General features: G+C 35.1%; 1 protein-coding gene across 1 annotated transcript in view; it reads left to right on the forward strand.

The window, feature by feature from the left end:
* Positions 1 to 16,125, forward strand: part of LOC126765291 (craniofacial development protein 2-like) — a 332,304-nt gene that overhangs the window by 181,832 nt on the left and 134,347 nt on the right. The gene's annotated exons all lie outside the window — the stretch shown is intronic.

The following is a 16,125-nucleotide window of genomic DNA, read 5'->3' on the forward strand; positions in this document are numbered from 1 at the left end:
TACACCATCTACATCATCCACACATCATTTCATCACACTCTCGTCTCATCATTATCTACACCACACCTTTCACACCACACCCGAGGACACCAAATACAAGCAACAAAAGGGACTGGCGGACGGCGCCAGCCTCTCTTTCTTATTCGATCCGTGCGCCTATACGTACATACGAGTATCAACCGACCAGTATCCCCCTTTCGATTTGTTTTGCCAGCAAATTAGTTGCCAACACCAAGGGTAAGTGCCGCGAGGTTTTTCTAACGAAAAAAAAAGACTCCTATTTATTTACGGGCAGGTAAAAAAATGTTCATCCAGTGATTAAGAAAAGATTTTTCTGTATCCAGTCCAATGCAGGGTGTTATTGAAAGAGGCACAAATGCATTTTTAATACCAGTTTTTATTTCGCGTTGCGTTGGGGACCCTTCAGCGCGTGCTGAGAGCGAACTGCAGTCGCATCGAGTTTTTGGTCTCTTGAAGACTTTCTAGCAAATACATTGGAATTTTCGGAAGAAATTGACTTTTCATAGTATATTAAATGATATATGTATATACTTTATATTATTTATTACTTCTAGTTTGAGATTAGATCCACAAAAAAAAGTAGTATATTGCCATCAGAGGCAATTAAACTATTAAATTCTACGACGAGTTGGAGTGCAGAGCTTATTAAGACACACTTTAACAATTTAGCCCTATAGGCCACTTTAAAAATTTGTTTACCCTTTAAGATATATTCTAATTTAGCTCCATGCGCTTTTTTTTAATTAACTTTAACAAATTTATTTATTTTCTTCTTTTTCCTTTCTTTTTTTTTACATTGATCACCGAGTACTTACATGATAATATGTATTATAAATCATCCTGGCAGCCAGTTGTCCTTGGTATGGTTTCACTAGTCCTCCAGTAGTCCTTTAGTCCAGCAAGTCCTCTGTACTTCAGTATTCGTCAGGAAATCGTTTTAGTTCTCAGTGTGTCAGATCTAGGTGTGGAGCGAGCACTATGCGCTTTTATTAATTCAAATTAGAACTAAAGCTTGAAAATAGAAGCCCTGCTTGATTTCGCTACTCTTGCCACAATTTTGGCGTTACTGCTGCTACTGATGTTTTTGTTGTTGCTGTAGCGTAACTTTATCCAATTTGGCGGTTGTTGTTGTTTTTTAGACAACAGGTAAATCGCTGTCACTGCGCTGAAATGAACCTGTTTTAGCGAAGAATTTGCAAGTTGATGGGAAAACGCTGACGCGGATTATTCCCGGGCTTACTGGCTGGCGTGGAATAGTTCTAAGAACGATACAGTGGGCAAGCTAATATGTTAACTGCCCCCTTCTAAATCGAGGCCGTTCGCGGCCGCTTCCATGATCTTGGCTACTGCTTCCTTCTTGTTATTTGTGTCCTTAATGAGTTTATTCGTTCTGCGTATCCAAAATACTAATACTGCACCTATAATGATAGCAATGGCCGGTACCACTAACATGCATAGCGTAGTGCGGTTATAGACAATTTTAATGTAGGTTTTCAATGTGTTCAAGGTTCCTCAAACTAATTTTGCGCAAATATGGTAGGCTTAAAATTTCCAAATCTTCGGTCAAGTTGACAAACTGTGTTGAAGGAATCCCAGGTCGGAGCGTTACCTTCACTTTTTCATTGAAAAAAGTTGTACCATTAAGGCAAACTTCGCCCTCGAATGCACTAAATAAGTGCCGGATATTGTAACCGATGATGTTTCTTCTTTACGAACTTCGACTGTTTGGTCGTTTATGATAAATAATTATTGTAGGTAGTTCTGCATCTCGCCTTATTATTATTGAATAGTTGTCTCTCACATGTAACATCCGTTTTTATTTTACAAAAACTTACAGATAGCGCTGGCGTGCAGTTTGTAACTGGAATGGAACTTTATTCTTGGAATCTTAACAATAAAGTATGCTATATCGTTATTTTGAAAAAAATTTTAACTTAGAATTACTTACAATATCGCTTATGATTACATTTTAGGTGTACTCATTGACCAATATTTTTGAAATTTCATCTGTACCCAAAATTAGAGGATTTACAACATTCAATTTACGTAAAACTATGGAATAAAGAGCTATGTGAATTAGAACTGTTCTATTTCTGGCTATTAGTAATTCGAAAAGATGACCAGCGTCAATGTCGACCTTTTTTGTATTAGTAATAATTTTGTTAACAGTCTGAAATAATTTATCGATATGCTGTTGTATCTGAGTATTTATGAAAAATTTACGGACATTGGATTCCATAAGTTCTTGTGCTTTAAATGTAAGTTCATTAAAATTGTCGAAATCTGGAGTTCCAGCTTCGCGCTTGTCTATGGTGAATTTTCACCTTGTCAGTTAATCGATAAGTTTGATCGATGTCTGCCTGAAGAACTTTAGTCACGTATGATTGGGGAAACACAGGACATATATTTTCTGTTTCTCGCAAAACGGTGAGGTAATTTGTCAAATTCGTTGCGTTATCGTCTCAGTACGAAATTTTTGAAAAATCGATTTTTTGTTGCATTATCGGATAGTTACACTGTAATAACCATTCCCTCAAATTGAAATTCAAATTATTACGATCGCTATACCATTTCTTGTAAAAAGGGAACAGAGTGGGGAACGCTACAACTCCAATCGTTAAACGCGTTTTTCTTAGAATGGTGTTTTTCAAAACGGTTTCCACTCTCAAAGAAAGAGTTTTGAAGATATCTAGTTCCAATTTAGAGAGAATATTTTTAACGTCATCGCTATGGCGGTATGTATGCTTTTTCGTTTTTTTTTTTCAAATCTTCCTATTTTTTTCTACGTACAATTATCGAAAAAAGAGCCAAATTCGATACTTTTTGTTCAAACCGTCGCCATAACCAATAACCATTTTGAAATTTTTGTTCTAGATCAAAATATCGGCTGCAATCGTGGAGATCACACAGGATATTATTTTTTACATGTCACTTCAACTATATTTTTAACTAATATACACCCAATAAATAAAAATAAATAAAAAAACATTTTGTATTCTTCATGAATGCATTTATTTAAAAACAAGTAAGGAAGGGCTAAGTTCGGGTGTCACCGAACATTTTATACTCTCGCATGGTAAAGTGATAATCGAGATTTCATAATACGTCATTTACATATTTTTCAAATACCGTATTTTTGTAAAGTTTTATTCCGCTATTATCATTGGTTCCTAATGTTTATACTCGTATTATACAAAGAAGGCATCAGATGGAATTCAAAATAGCTTTATATTGGAAGAAGGCGTGGTTGTGAACCGATTTCAGCCATATTTCGTACATGTCATCAGGGTGTTAAGAAAACATTATATACGGAATTTAATTGAAATCGGTTGAGTAGCTCCTGAGATATGGTTCTTGGTCCATAAGTGGGCGGTGCCACGCCCATTTTCAATTTTTAAAAAAAGCCTGGGTGCAGCTTCCTTCTGCCACTTTTTCCGTAAAATTTAGTGTTTCTGACGTTTTTTGTTAGTCGGTTAACGCACTTTTAGTGATTTTCAACATAACCTTTGTATGGGAGGTGGGCGTGGTTATTATCCGATTTCTTCCATTTTTGAACTGTATATGGAAATACCTGAAGAAAACGACTCTGTAGAGTTTGGTTGACATAGCTGTAGTAGTTTCCGAGATATGTACAAAAAACTTAGTAGGGGGCGGGGCCACGCCCACTTTTCCAAAAAAATTACTTCCAAATATGTCCCTCCCTAATGCGATCCTTTGTGCCAAATTTCACTTTAATATCTTTATTTATGGCTTAGTTATGACACTTTATAGGTTTTCGGTTTCCGCCATTTTGTGGGCGTGGCAGTGGGCCGATTTTGCCCATCTTCGAACTTAACCTTCTTATGGAGCCAAGGAATACGTGTACCAAGTTTCATCATGATATCTCAATTTTTACTCAAGTTACAGCTTGCACGGACGGACGGACAGACGGACGGACAGACGGACGGACAGACGGACGGACGGACAGACGGACGGACGGACGGACAGACAGACATCCGGATTTCGACTCTACTCGTCGCCCTGATCACTTTGGTATATATAACCCTATATCTGACTCTTTTAGTTTTAGGACTTACAAACAACCGTTATGTGAACAAAACTATAATACTCTCCTTAGCAACTTTGTTGCGAGAGTATAAAAAGCCAGACCAACTAGTTAATTTCAATATTTAAAGAAATCGCAAAAATTTGTGATTTTCGGAGCGTCACACTGAGACGATCCCTTAAGTAGTCACATTTGTCCCAAACTGCTACATTTCCGTCAATAACTGGTATGTAGTTGAATTGAAAAGTGGTAAAATAACTTTGTTAAAGTGAAAAAAAATTATTACCTAATGTCACTCTTGTGAACATTCCTATTATCTATTAAAACTGTGGATATTATATCCTGTTGAATCGTTTTTTCCGTAAAAACTTTTGTAAATTTATTGCCAATTCTTTTATTGGTTCTAACATAAACTTTATCGCCTGGCTTGAAAACCTCGTAAGTTTACAGCTATTGCCCTTTGCCAACTCATTTCCTAGGCTTTAATTAATTTGCCTTTTATTTCGGTCTTAAGATCTAAAGTCATAGAAAAAGTCAGCTCTACAGGTTTTCATCCAGTTACTGAACAAATTGATCTATTGTATTTTGCAATAGCAAGAAGTATGAGTTCGTTGGTATCATTTATAGCTTAGTGCATCTTGCGATTTCAGTAAAAATGAAATCTCTCTGTCTGCCCATTTGTTGTACCATGGAAAGGAGGAGTTGTAAACATTTCTACTCCAAAATGATCCTTGAGAAGGGACTTTTTTGTTTGTGAGTTTAGTGACTTTTCGTTATCAACCGTCACATTCCCCATATTTTCAAAAGAATTAAGGATTTGTAATAAAGCATGTTTTACGTCAACAATTCGATGCAATTGGAATAACAGTGGTGAATTTTTAAAATTTATCTATGCAGGTTCAAAAGTTATGTTTATCAGTGGAATAAATATCCATATGTAACATTTCCCCAGGACGGGATGGTATCGGAGTCTTTCCTTTCTTGTAATTTGATGTCTTATCCTTGACTTGAAAATAATTCTGCTCTATTGCGGCAATATTACGATTATTTTGGCGCTGCGATTTGATTGCATGGATGGATAGAGGAAGCCCTCAGGATTAAAAAATGTATATATAGTTTCATATACATATATAGTTATAGTTTTCGAGACATTTGTATTTAAAGTTCGAGTTGTGTTCAATGTTTAACCCACTTTTCACACATTTTTATACCCTGAATAGGGTATATTAAGTTTGTCACGAAGTTTGTAACACCCAGAAGGAAGCGTCGGAGACCCTATAAATTGTATATATTAATGATCAGTATGTTAAGCTGAGTGATTTAGCCATGTCCGTCTGTCTGTACATATACAAATTAGTCCTTCAGTTTTTAAGATATCGTTTTGAAATTTTGCAAATGTCATTTTCTCTTGAAGAAGCTACTCATTGCTACTCATTTGTAGGAATTGCCGATATCGGACTATAACATATGTATAGCTGCCATACAAACTGATCGATCGGAATCAAGTTCTTGTATATATGTATCTTTACAAAAGTTGGCACAGATTATTTTCTAAGATAATAATGTAATCTCCAAAGAAATTGTTCAGATAGCTGCCATACAAACTGAACGATCGGAATCAAATGCTGGTGTGGAAAACTTTTGCATTTGACAAGATATATTCACGAAATTTGGTATAAATTATTTTTTAAGGCACCAACGTAATATCGGAAGAAATTGTTCAAATCGGTTAACTAGAGCATATAGCTGCCATACAAACTGAATGATCAGAATCAAATACTTGTATGGAAAACTTTGGCATTTGACGTGGTATCTTCACGAAATTTGACATGGATTATTGCTTAAGGTAATAATATAATCTCCGAAAAAATTGTTCAGATCGGTTAACTATAGCATATAGCTTCCATACAAACTGAACTCATAGTTACGAAAAGAAATGCACCTGTGAAGGATATATTAGCTTCGGTGCAGCCGAAGTTAACGTTTTTTCTTGTTCAATTAAGGGGGGAGCCTCCTTTAGAGGTTTAAAAAATTCGATGTTTTTGAAGAGTTTTTTGGGAGGGAAAGAAATAATTAATTAAAGCGAAAATATAGGGTTTATAGTTATATATTTAAACATTAATCACAAATTTTTTGGATGACTTTTCTTAGTTTTTTTTTTAGTTTAAGTAGAAGATAATTTAATGCCAAAGATAATAAACTTTGCCCTATTTACATACGACGTTTATTTTTTTTCTATCCTGCCCGCCAATTAAGAAAAATCGTAAAAATGAAAAACCGAGAAATCGCGCGTTAAAGCTTTCGCTTTCTACCCAAGCGCTTATATATCTGCTGGACGCTCGGCTTCTAGCTTCGAAAATATTTCCCATCTATAACTTTGGTGACATACGTACTCTTAGATTATTTTTAAAAAGATTTAAGCAAAAAAAAATCGATTTTTTACAGCTTCTAAAGCAGGCCCGCCCCTTAATACATTATTAATTACACTGTCCACATTGAAATATATCAAAAATTTACACTTATTATGTATTTTTTAAGAAAATAAATATGCTTTAAAAACTACTTTGCATATTCACACTTCCGAGGGATTTGTGTGTTTACATTTATGACAAATAGCAGTGTTGCCATACTTTGTTTCCTGAAAAAATTATCAAACAAATATAATGCGAGAATGGTTTAAAATTAACTCTTATTTGATACATTTTAAAAAAGAGACAAAAATATTATTATGCAATACTTAGTAAATACCTCCAGAGCAGAAAGTAGTTCGACACAAAAGAATTACAAGTATGAACACCCCGGTGTTAGACTGACCAGGGTTATTTTTTACACTTATATTTTTAACTTTTATATCCACTAACACTTCACTAATTTGTTTCTAACTATTTATTTTATATTAAATAATTTAAAAATAACTTTAATTACATATTAAACTTTAGTTGAAATCCATTTATTTATACAATTAGAAAATGGTTTCAAACAAGCAAAAAATTAGTGTTACCATATTTTGTAATGGAATAAAAATAAGAAAAATAAGAGAACAGAAAAATGCATTCTCGGTTAATGAGTAATGTAAAATCTTTCACAATTTATATTATCTTGATAATCAAAAATGAGTTTAACGCGAAAGAATTGAACACGCCCCTGTGTTGGTCCGATCAGGGTTATTTTTTTGAAGCGCGGTCGAAGACCGCCAACGTAAAAAGGAGTTGAACGCGAAAGAACTGATCACGCTCCGGTGTTGGTCCGACCAGAGTTATTTTTTTGAAGCACGGCCGAAAGTCGGTAATGCAAAAAGGAATTACTTACGATAAACAAATGTGTAATTTATTTCCTGTCATTGGGGTATTATTTGTTTTATTTATTTCTTTTGGTTCTTCTGTCAAATATATACGTAAGGTAATACTGAATATTAATTAGAATGCAATCCTTTTGTTATTGTGTGAACTGAAATAGTTAAAAATTGAATAGAAGTTATTTTTACACTATGTGAAAGAAAATAAATGGTTAAAAATTAATTAGTGAAGTGTTAGTGGATATAAAAGTTAAAAATTTAAGTGTAAAATTCATTGTAAATCGGAGAAACACGCGTTTTAAATAGTTGAATTTTTGAGCTTTAAATGAAAATATCTCAAAAACCATAAGTCAGCGGCAACTATATAATTATATATATACATATATATTTTCTTGAACTGGAGGACTTCCTCTATCCGCACATATCCATTTTAACCCCGAAGTCGGAGGATGCTATTCTAAAATTTACCCATTTTTTATATTTATTTATTAAATAACATAAGGTACAAAATCCATACCAATCACACTATTTTATCATTGTCCCCAATAGGTGGCAACACTGCTATTTGTCATGTTATGTAAACAAACCAACTGTGAGAGTGAATTGCATATAAAATTGTGGAAATTTAAATACAAATATCTCGCATGTTGGCTTGGTAAAGTTTTGTTAAAATTTTTTAATGTCTCTGTAATGATCCTCCTCATTTGCTAGAGAATATAGTAACATCATTTATGTAAACATGACAGCATTTCCCTATTTTATATCTAAGAATATCATCAATAGCCCTTTGAAATATTATGGGCGCATTTTTCAGTCCGCAAAGAAGTCTACAAAATTAGTACTTTCCATTTTTATAAAGAAGGTAGTCTTTCCCGTCCTTCGCCGCCAACTTATTTTGGTGGAACCCTGACTTTAAGTCGAGTGTTGTGAAAAATGCCTTCGGAAACGAAGTATCTGGAATAAGATACCTGTCATAAACTGTTTTGACATTCAGTTTCTTAAAATCTACTAACATCCTCATTTTCCTCGTCTATACCTTTTTTGTCGACAACCCATATAGGATAATTATATGGAGATCGAGAAGAACGAATTATTCCATCTCGAAGTAAATCTTTATTTTCTTTATTTATTAATTCTGAAGCGGCTATCGACTAAGGGTACGACTTTGAATAAATCGGTTCTTTAGGAGAATTCACTTTTGCAACTATTTTATTAACATTTTTACAGTCATAATAAGATAATTTATCTTCACCACCTTTATAGTGACGGATTACTTTTTGTAAATCTATTTTTGCGTTTTTCAAAAAGTTAAGCCCAATAATCCCATCAAAGGTTTTAAGTTCGGAAATATGGTATAAAGGACTAGTCTTTCCGAGCCCATTTATTAAGCACCTTTAATTTATCACGGCAGTGCCGTGGATGGATCTAACTTTAAATGAGTTTCTCGTTGGGTTTAATAAAATGTTTTCTAGCTCCGGCATCGATCAACAATTTCACCGGTCGGCCTGCTAGTGTCTAGAAAATGTATTTCTTCCAAAAAGCCACATTGTGACGCATTATCATTCAAATTTTCAACCGAATCTTTGGCAAAGTGTTTATTTCTTTGAATTTTCGAAATATTTTTCTCATCGCTCTCTCGAAGTCTTTTTTATTCTTTCCCTTTCCTGAATATGTCGATTATTATGGGCCGCCGGCCTTTGACTGACATTCAGTTTCTTTGAGAATCCCGATCAGCTTTCCCTCCTTGCCTGTAGTACGATACAGTAGAATCAACCTCCACAGGCGTTCCCGTGTCTAAATATTTTTTTTCCACTTGTTTATAACGAGGTGAGTGGTGTGGAGCAATTGTCCTGCTACCATTTTTTCCCACCTAAGCTGCATCCATTCTACTGTAGAAGGAGTTTGCAAACGAATATCGAACATGATTTGCTTCCAAATCTTGTGCTAATGCCAAGGCACTAAGCATATCTTTAGTTTGCGACGAAAACATGATGTCGCTCATTGGCTTCCGCAAGCCAGAATCAAAAACCTTAAAAGCATCTTGCCTATATTTCTGGCAAGGTGATTCTATCAGTTCCTTTTGCCTTCATTTAACATAATCGTCTTATTTATTTTCAAAGTCAATTCCTTTGCGCTTTTTTTAAATTAACTTTAACAAATTTATTTATTTTCTTTTTTCCTTTCTATTTTTTACATTGATCACCGAGTACTTACATGACAATATTATAAGTCATGCCGCCAATTGTTCTTGGTATGGTTTCGCTAGTCCTCCAGTAGTCCTGTAGTCCAGCAAGTCCTCAGTACTTCAGTATTCCTCAGGAAATCATTTTAGTTCAATCCGCGTTCGGCGCCAATTATTAGCTCAGTGTGTCAGCTGTAGGTGTGGAGCGAGCGCTTTTATTAATCCACATTAGAACTAAAACTTAAAAATAGAAGCCCTGCTTGATTTCGCTACTCTTGCCACAGTTTTGGCGTCACTGCTGCTACTGCACCCGATTTTTTGGTTGTTGTTGTAGCGTAACCTTATCTAATTTGGCGGTTATTGTGAACGGTTACGGTAAATTTGCCAGTTGAAGGAAAAACGCTAACGCGGACTATTCCTGCGCTTACTGGCTGGCGTGGAGTAGTTCTAGGAAAGGTAAAATGGGCAAACTATTATGTTAACTCATATAAAAAGCAATGCCACTTTTCGTTGTAATTTTATAACTTAAGAACGGTGTCACCTATTCAAACTAAATCTTCGGGCTATGTCCGGACAATTTAGCAGATGGTTTATGTTTTGTTTGCGCAAGATCTGACGAGGGGTTCTTCAATTATCAAATTTTTTGTAACAAATGAATTCAATAAAAGTTAATGGGGATTTTTGTGTAAAATTTAAATTTTTAAGATGAGGATTGTGCTATCAATTGTTATGTATTTACAGAGAACTATTATTGGATTTCACAACTGCAAAATTGATAACATTGTAATTAAAATATGAAATTTTCAAAACATTTTTTGTAGTAAATGTGCAAAAAAGAGTAACTCAGCAATCACGCCGTTATTGCCAACGGAAGTGATCGAGACAAAATAAATCAATTAATTAAAACTATAACCGAAGATTGTAAATCTACTCTACGAGTAAGAGTCTGAAACCTCAAAAAGAAATCAACCAGAATGTTTGAACTCAACAAAGATTTATCATTCCTTACCACTGGTGGGGGGAAATGAAACGTCTTATATCAAGTGAGAAATCTTTCATTCTAGTTTTTATTTGGTATTTTCCTTGCTTATATAAAAATTTTAAAACTATCCTAAACAACTAAATATATGTGTATGTGTGCATATTGTTGATTGCTGCTTGACATGGGGTTGTTTTCAAGTGTACAATTTAATACATGTGTGTATGTGTTTAATAATATCTCTTCTGTAAATTTATGACTTGTGTTCCTATGCATTTTTATTGGATGCGCATTGCATGTAAATGCATGACTACCCTGCCAACCACGGCTACCCACTTGTGTCCAATATTTCAATACAACTACACATTTTTTCTCTATGCACTAACACCAACGCACATTTTCGGGTTATTTTTTGTTTACCTAAATGCGATGAAAAAAAGTTTCTTTCATTTCTTGATTTATTTGAATGAGTGCGAAGGAGAAAACATAATTGTCAATAGTGCCAAAAGAAAATCCCAAAAAAGGTAAGAAACAAACGATTGAAAGACGCATGTCGTTCGTGATCGTACCATCGTAAAGGAGGCTCGTACAACAAGAAGGTAAGTGAATGATTTTTATGTGATTTTGCTTTTAATAATTTGCAAATAATTACTTCATTTGTTTTTATAGCATTGGAAATCAGAACTGAATTGTAAATAGCAGCAGCAGCAATATCATCAGAAGCAGCAAATATAAATTGTTAAGTAAGTATATATGTGAGAAAGTGTGTGTTGTTTGAAATTGGATTGCGCAGTCCAATATAATGCGCAAAAATAATTACCTATGTACATATGTATATGTCGTATCTTAAATTATGGTAATCAGTGTAAAAGAATTAAATCAAATACGTGCGCCAAGTGACAATTCTCGTCTCTGCACTCTAACGGTTGTTTGTTGGTACGCTTTGTTCCATCTATTCGCCAGATGGTCAGGATAGTTTGATGCGAATATGAGAGAGAGATGTTGCGTGAGGTTAGAGGTTTGAGAGAGAGATTCGCACTACGATTGTTGAGCGTGTATGCTTGAGCCACTGCGAGAGACAGAGATACAAGTATGTTCGTTGCAGCATTTTCTGGAAAGCATTTTCGGTAAGCTAGAATGCTGGCGAGCAGTCTCAAGTTGGCAGTGGCGTGATCGAGTGTATTCGCCGTATACAATCTGAGCAATTTTATATGGAAAATCTTAACGACAATCCGACATCAGAAGTGGGATCAGTGCCAACTCCTGAATTTTCTGAAGATCAGTGGCGTACTATTATGGAACTGCAAAATCGCAATTTCGTCGAAATGTGTAAAGCTACGCAAGCGTCTGTGCGTCCACAAAATCAAGTGGTTTTGCCAAAATTTAACCCAGATGTAACTGGAGCTGATGCGACTCAATGGTGTGCAACGGCAAGCATTATTATGGACGAACAGCAGATTGATGGCAGCGCACTTATAATGCTGTTGAGTAGTTGCATGCAGGGCAGTGCTTCAGTGTGGCTTGCACAGATCTGCAATCCCGGCGTTAATTGGGAGCAGTTTAAAGAGCTATTTATACAGCGTTTCGAGATTAAAGAAATGCCGGCAGCTATGTTCCTGAATCTGCTGAATAGCCGTCCAGCCCACAATGAGTGCCCTGCAGTGTACGCAGGCCATATGGTGACGTCATTGACCACAAAATGGCGCAATATGAACGCCGAGGAAATAGCTGTATCCACGGTACTTGCGCATATGGCCGATTTTGACAACCGTTTGCAGCTTATGGTGTTTTCGTCAAATGTACAAACTAGAAGCAACTCCAGATGGAACTGAAAGCATTTACATTTGACAAAAAGCGGAGTGCTGGAAGTACTGATGGTAATAGCAGCGACTGCAAGCGAGTCAAAATTGTGTGCCACTTATGCAAGAAACCAGGGCATAAAATGGCGGAGTGTAAATTAAAGCGGTCTGGATAAACAGCATCGCGATTTGCACAATGTGCCCTCTTACCGGTGCGGACAACTTGGGCATCTTGCGAATCGGTGCACGAACAATGCAGCTAAATCTGGAGCAGTTACTGAGAAGTTCTTGTAATCAATGTTTTGTGGCTGAGCCAAAAAGAGTTTTGACACACCGGGGTGAGATCTTTCCTATTTGTTTTAACTCTGGAGCAGAATGCTCGCTTATTCGAAGTAGTGTTGCCGATAAATTTGATGGCAGACTTATTAATAATATTGTCATAATACGAGATATTGGCGACGCTGGCATTTCCAGTAAGCTACAAAAACTATCTAGATGTATTATTAATGGAAATATTGTAGAAATACTGTTTCACGTCATAGCAGATAAGCATCTCACAAATGATATTGTAATTGGTAGGGAAATCCTTAGTCAAGGATACGAAATCATCTTGACACCTAACAAATTTGAATTTGTTAAGTCTAAATCTGTAAACCTCTGTAAACCTTGATCTTGAAATGATTGGTAATGACAAGGAAAACTCAATTAAATTACTTAAAGACTATTCAGCTGCATTTATTGATGGAATCCCTTGCACAAAGGTTAATACGGGTGAAATGACTATTAGATTAATTTATCCAAACAAAACTGTGCAGCTGCGTCCATATCGTTTGAGTCCAAATGAAAAAGAAATTATACGTGAAAGGATAACAGAATTGTTAAACTGTAACATTATTCGACCTAGTTGTTCTCCCTATGCTAGCCCTATGCTCTTGGTTAAAAAGAAGAACGGATCCGATCGACTTTGCGTTGACTATCGTGAACTGAACAGCAATACTGTTTCGGACAGATATCCCTTACCACTTATCAACGATCAGATTGCTAGACTTGCGGGTGCAAAATATTTTACTTGTCTGGATATGGCTAGTGGATACCATCAGATACCCATTCGTCCCGATTCTGTTGAATATACCGCGTTTGTTACACCTGATGGGCACTATGAGTATCTGACAATGCCATTTGGCCTCAAGAACGCTCCGTCTGTTTTCCAGCGAGCCGTTATAAACGCATTGGGAAATCTTGCATATTCTTATGTAATAGTCTATATGGACGATATAATGGTGGTGTCATCTACCATAGAATTAGGTATGAAAATATTGAGGATTGTGTTGGATGTATTGACTGCAGCGGGATTCTCTTTTAACATAGCAAAATGTGGATTCTTAAAAACTACTGTACAATACTTGGGGTATGAGGTACGAGCAGGAGAGTTAAGGCCTAATCCGCGAAAAATTCTTGCGTTGAATTCCTTGCCACCACTGCAAACAGTTTGTAGCGTAAGACAGTTTATAGGATTGACGTCTTATTTTCGAAAATTCGTGCCTCGGTTCTCACAGATTATGAAACCGATATATTCCTTAACTTCGAGTAAAAGTGTGTTTAATTGGAATAACGAGTTGGAAGATATTAGAAAAAATATTATTGCGATCCTTATAAATGAGTCTGTACTTGTTATTTTTGATCCACAACATCCAATAGAGTTACACACAGATGCAAGCTCTTGCGGTTGTGGTGCAATGTTAATGCATCGAATCAATGGTAGTCCTCATGTAATAGAGTATTTTAGTAAAACTACTTCCCCTACAGAGTCTAGACAGAGAACTTAAAACATAGAGAAGGTGCAGGTTCGATGTCGAACAATTTATAAGATTGGAGTAAAGAATTCACCTCACAACTTCAGAATTCACGATGTTAATGTTAACATTTTTAACAGTTCTCTCACATATTCAAACAGAGAATATGAAAAGAAGTAAATATATGTATTTTCGGCATATAATGGCATGGCATATATGCCCAAGCAGAGAATATGAAGAGACAGAAAGAAGAATTTCGTTTTGCTTTTCGTTTATATTTTATTCCATTTTGACAGCGAAAAATGTGTACAAAATACACCTCTCACATAGAGAACATAAACAAATTTTTTATGTTCTTGTCTCACATGCCGAAGAATATGAAGAGACATAAATATACATACATATGTATGCATGCCCATGTTGATACTCCCAAACAGAGAATATTGAAGAAAAATAGTATATTTGATATTCCATAGGAAAGGTATGTATGAATGTATGGAAATATGTATGTATATAGAACTTTTATTCATTATTTGTCAATTTAATCTTATTTTATAATAATTCATTTTAAATAAATAAAAGCTTTACCTAACATCATTATGATATTTTCATGATTCATGTTAGCTTTCAACCAGGGAATTCCTTTCATACGCAATGTACGAATGTAAGGAATTTCGTTTTGCCGTCGGCATTTCTATTTCTCATACTTCAATTTTTGCGTTCAATCAAGGAATTGCTTGTATGTATGTGCAATGTATGCCTTTGCGTTTTGCCGTCGGCATTTTCATATTGACATGTAAAAGTAATTATGTATTTCTTTGTTTCGTTTTGGCCCAATATATATTAATATACAAAATTAAGACAAGTGTCAATAATTGCGCCAAAATCAAATAAATATTTACATATCACTTACCAGGGAACCTGTAAAAATCTTCTTCTTACATGTTCTTTGTATATGTATATCATATGTATGTACATAAATAAGTATTGAGCTTCACACACAAATGAAAGTAACCATCCTTCTTTCTCCTACTTTTATGTATATTGGCCCAATTGACAAGTGTCGATAATTGCGCCAAAATAAAATATATTATGTATTCATATGTAAATATGTTTTAAACTTTACATAAAATTGAAGTGTCAATAATTGCGCCAATTTTCATAAAGTTGGTGATTTTGTGAAGTGCGGACGGATTTTTTCTCAGTCGTGTTATTTTTAAAAATCGAAATAAAATGCCGAAAGTTCGTAAGTGTCGTCTAGTGGGAGTACCAGCTACGTTTATTTAGTTTCCCAAATGAATGTGAGTTGGCTGAAAAGTGGAAGGAGAATCTAAAAATTTCTCCCACTGACCACGTTCCAGCCAGCAACTCATTCATTTGTGAGAAACATTTTCAAAAAGAGGCAATTGGCCCAAAAATGCTTAAAAGGAATGCAGTACCTACATTGCATCTGGGTAAGTGTAGTTCTTTTTTTATCTTGGGGGTGTTTATTTGAGTGTAATATTGGCTTGTGGGTGCCCTTACAAGTGCATGAGTGTGTTTGATGATTTGCGGGTGCACATACAAGTGCGTGCGTGTGTGTGTTTTGATAATTTGCCCAGCCAGCATTTAGACATAAAAATAATCGTTTTGTGAGCGTGTGTGACCTTTACAAAATAAGAATATATTCTAAATATAACAATAATAATAACTTATCCTGTGCAAATATGCTGGACTAAATCTTTTAATTTCATCTTTAACAAAAGGTATATTCAGAACTGAATAAAGAATGGCTTTATTTGTTATGAACCAAGGCGCGTTTGTAATTAATCTTAGACTTTTCGATTGGTATCTTTGTAGAATTTCAATATTTGTATTACAAGCAGTGCCCCAAAGTTGAACACCGTATGTCCATATAGGTTTTAGTATAGGTTTATGTATATAATAGTAATTTATTTTCAAGATATAACTGCGATGTATGCCCAAGTAGCCAATATCATTGTTTGGTTTTTATTTTTAATTGTTTATTTTT

Source organism: Bactrocera neohumeralis, unplaced genomic scaffold (assembly GCF_024586455.1).
Source record: "Bactrocera neohumeralis isolate Rockhampton unplaced genomic scaffold, APGP_CSIRO_Bneo_wtdbg2-racon-allhic-juicebox.fasta_v2 cluster10, whole genome shotgun sequence".
NCBI classification, from domain to species: domain Eukaryota; kingdom Metazoa; phylum Arthropoda; class Insecta; order Diptera; family Tephritidae; genus Bactrocera; species Bactrocera neohumeralis.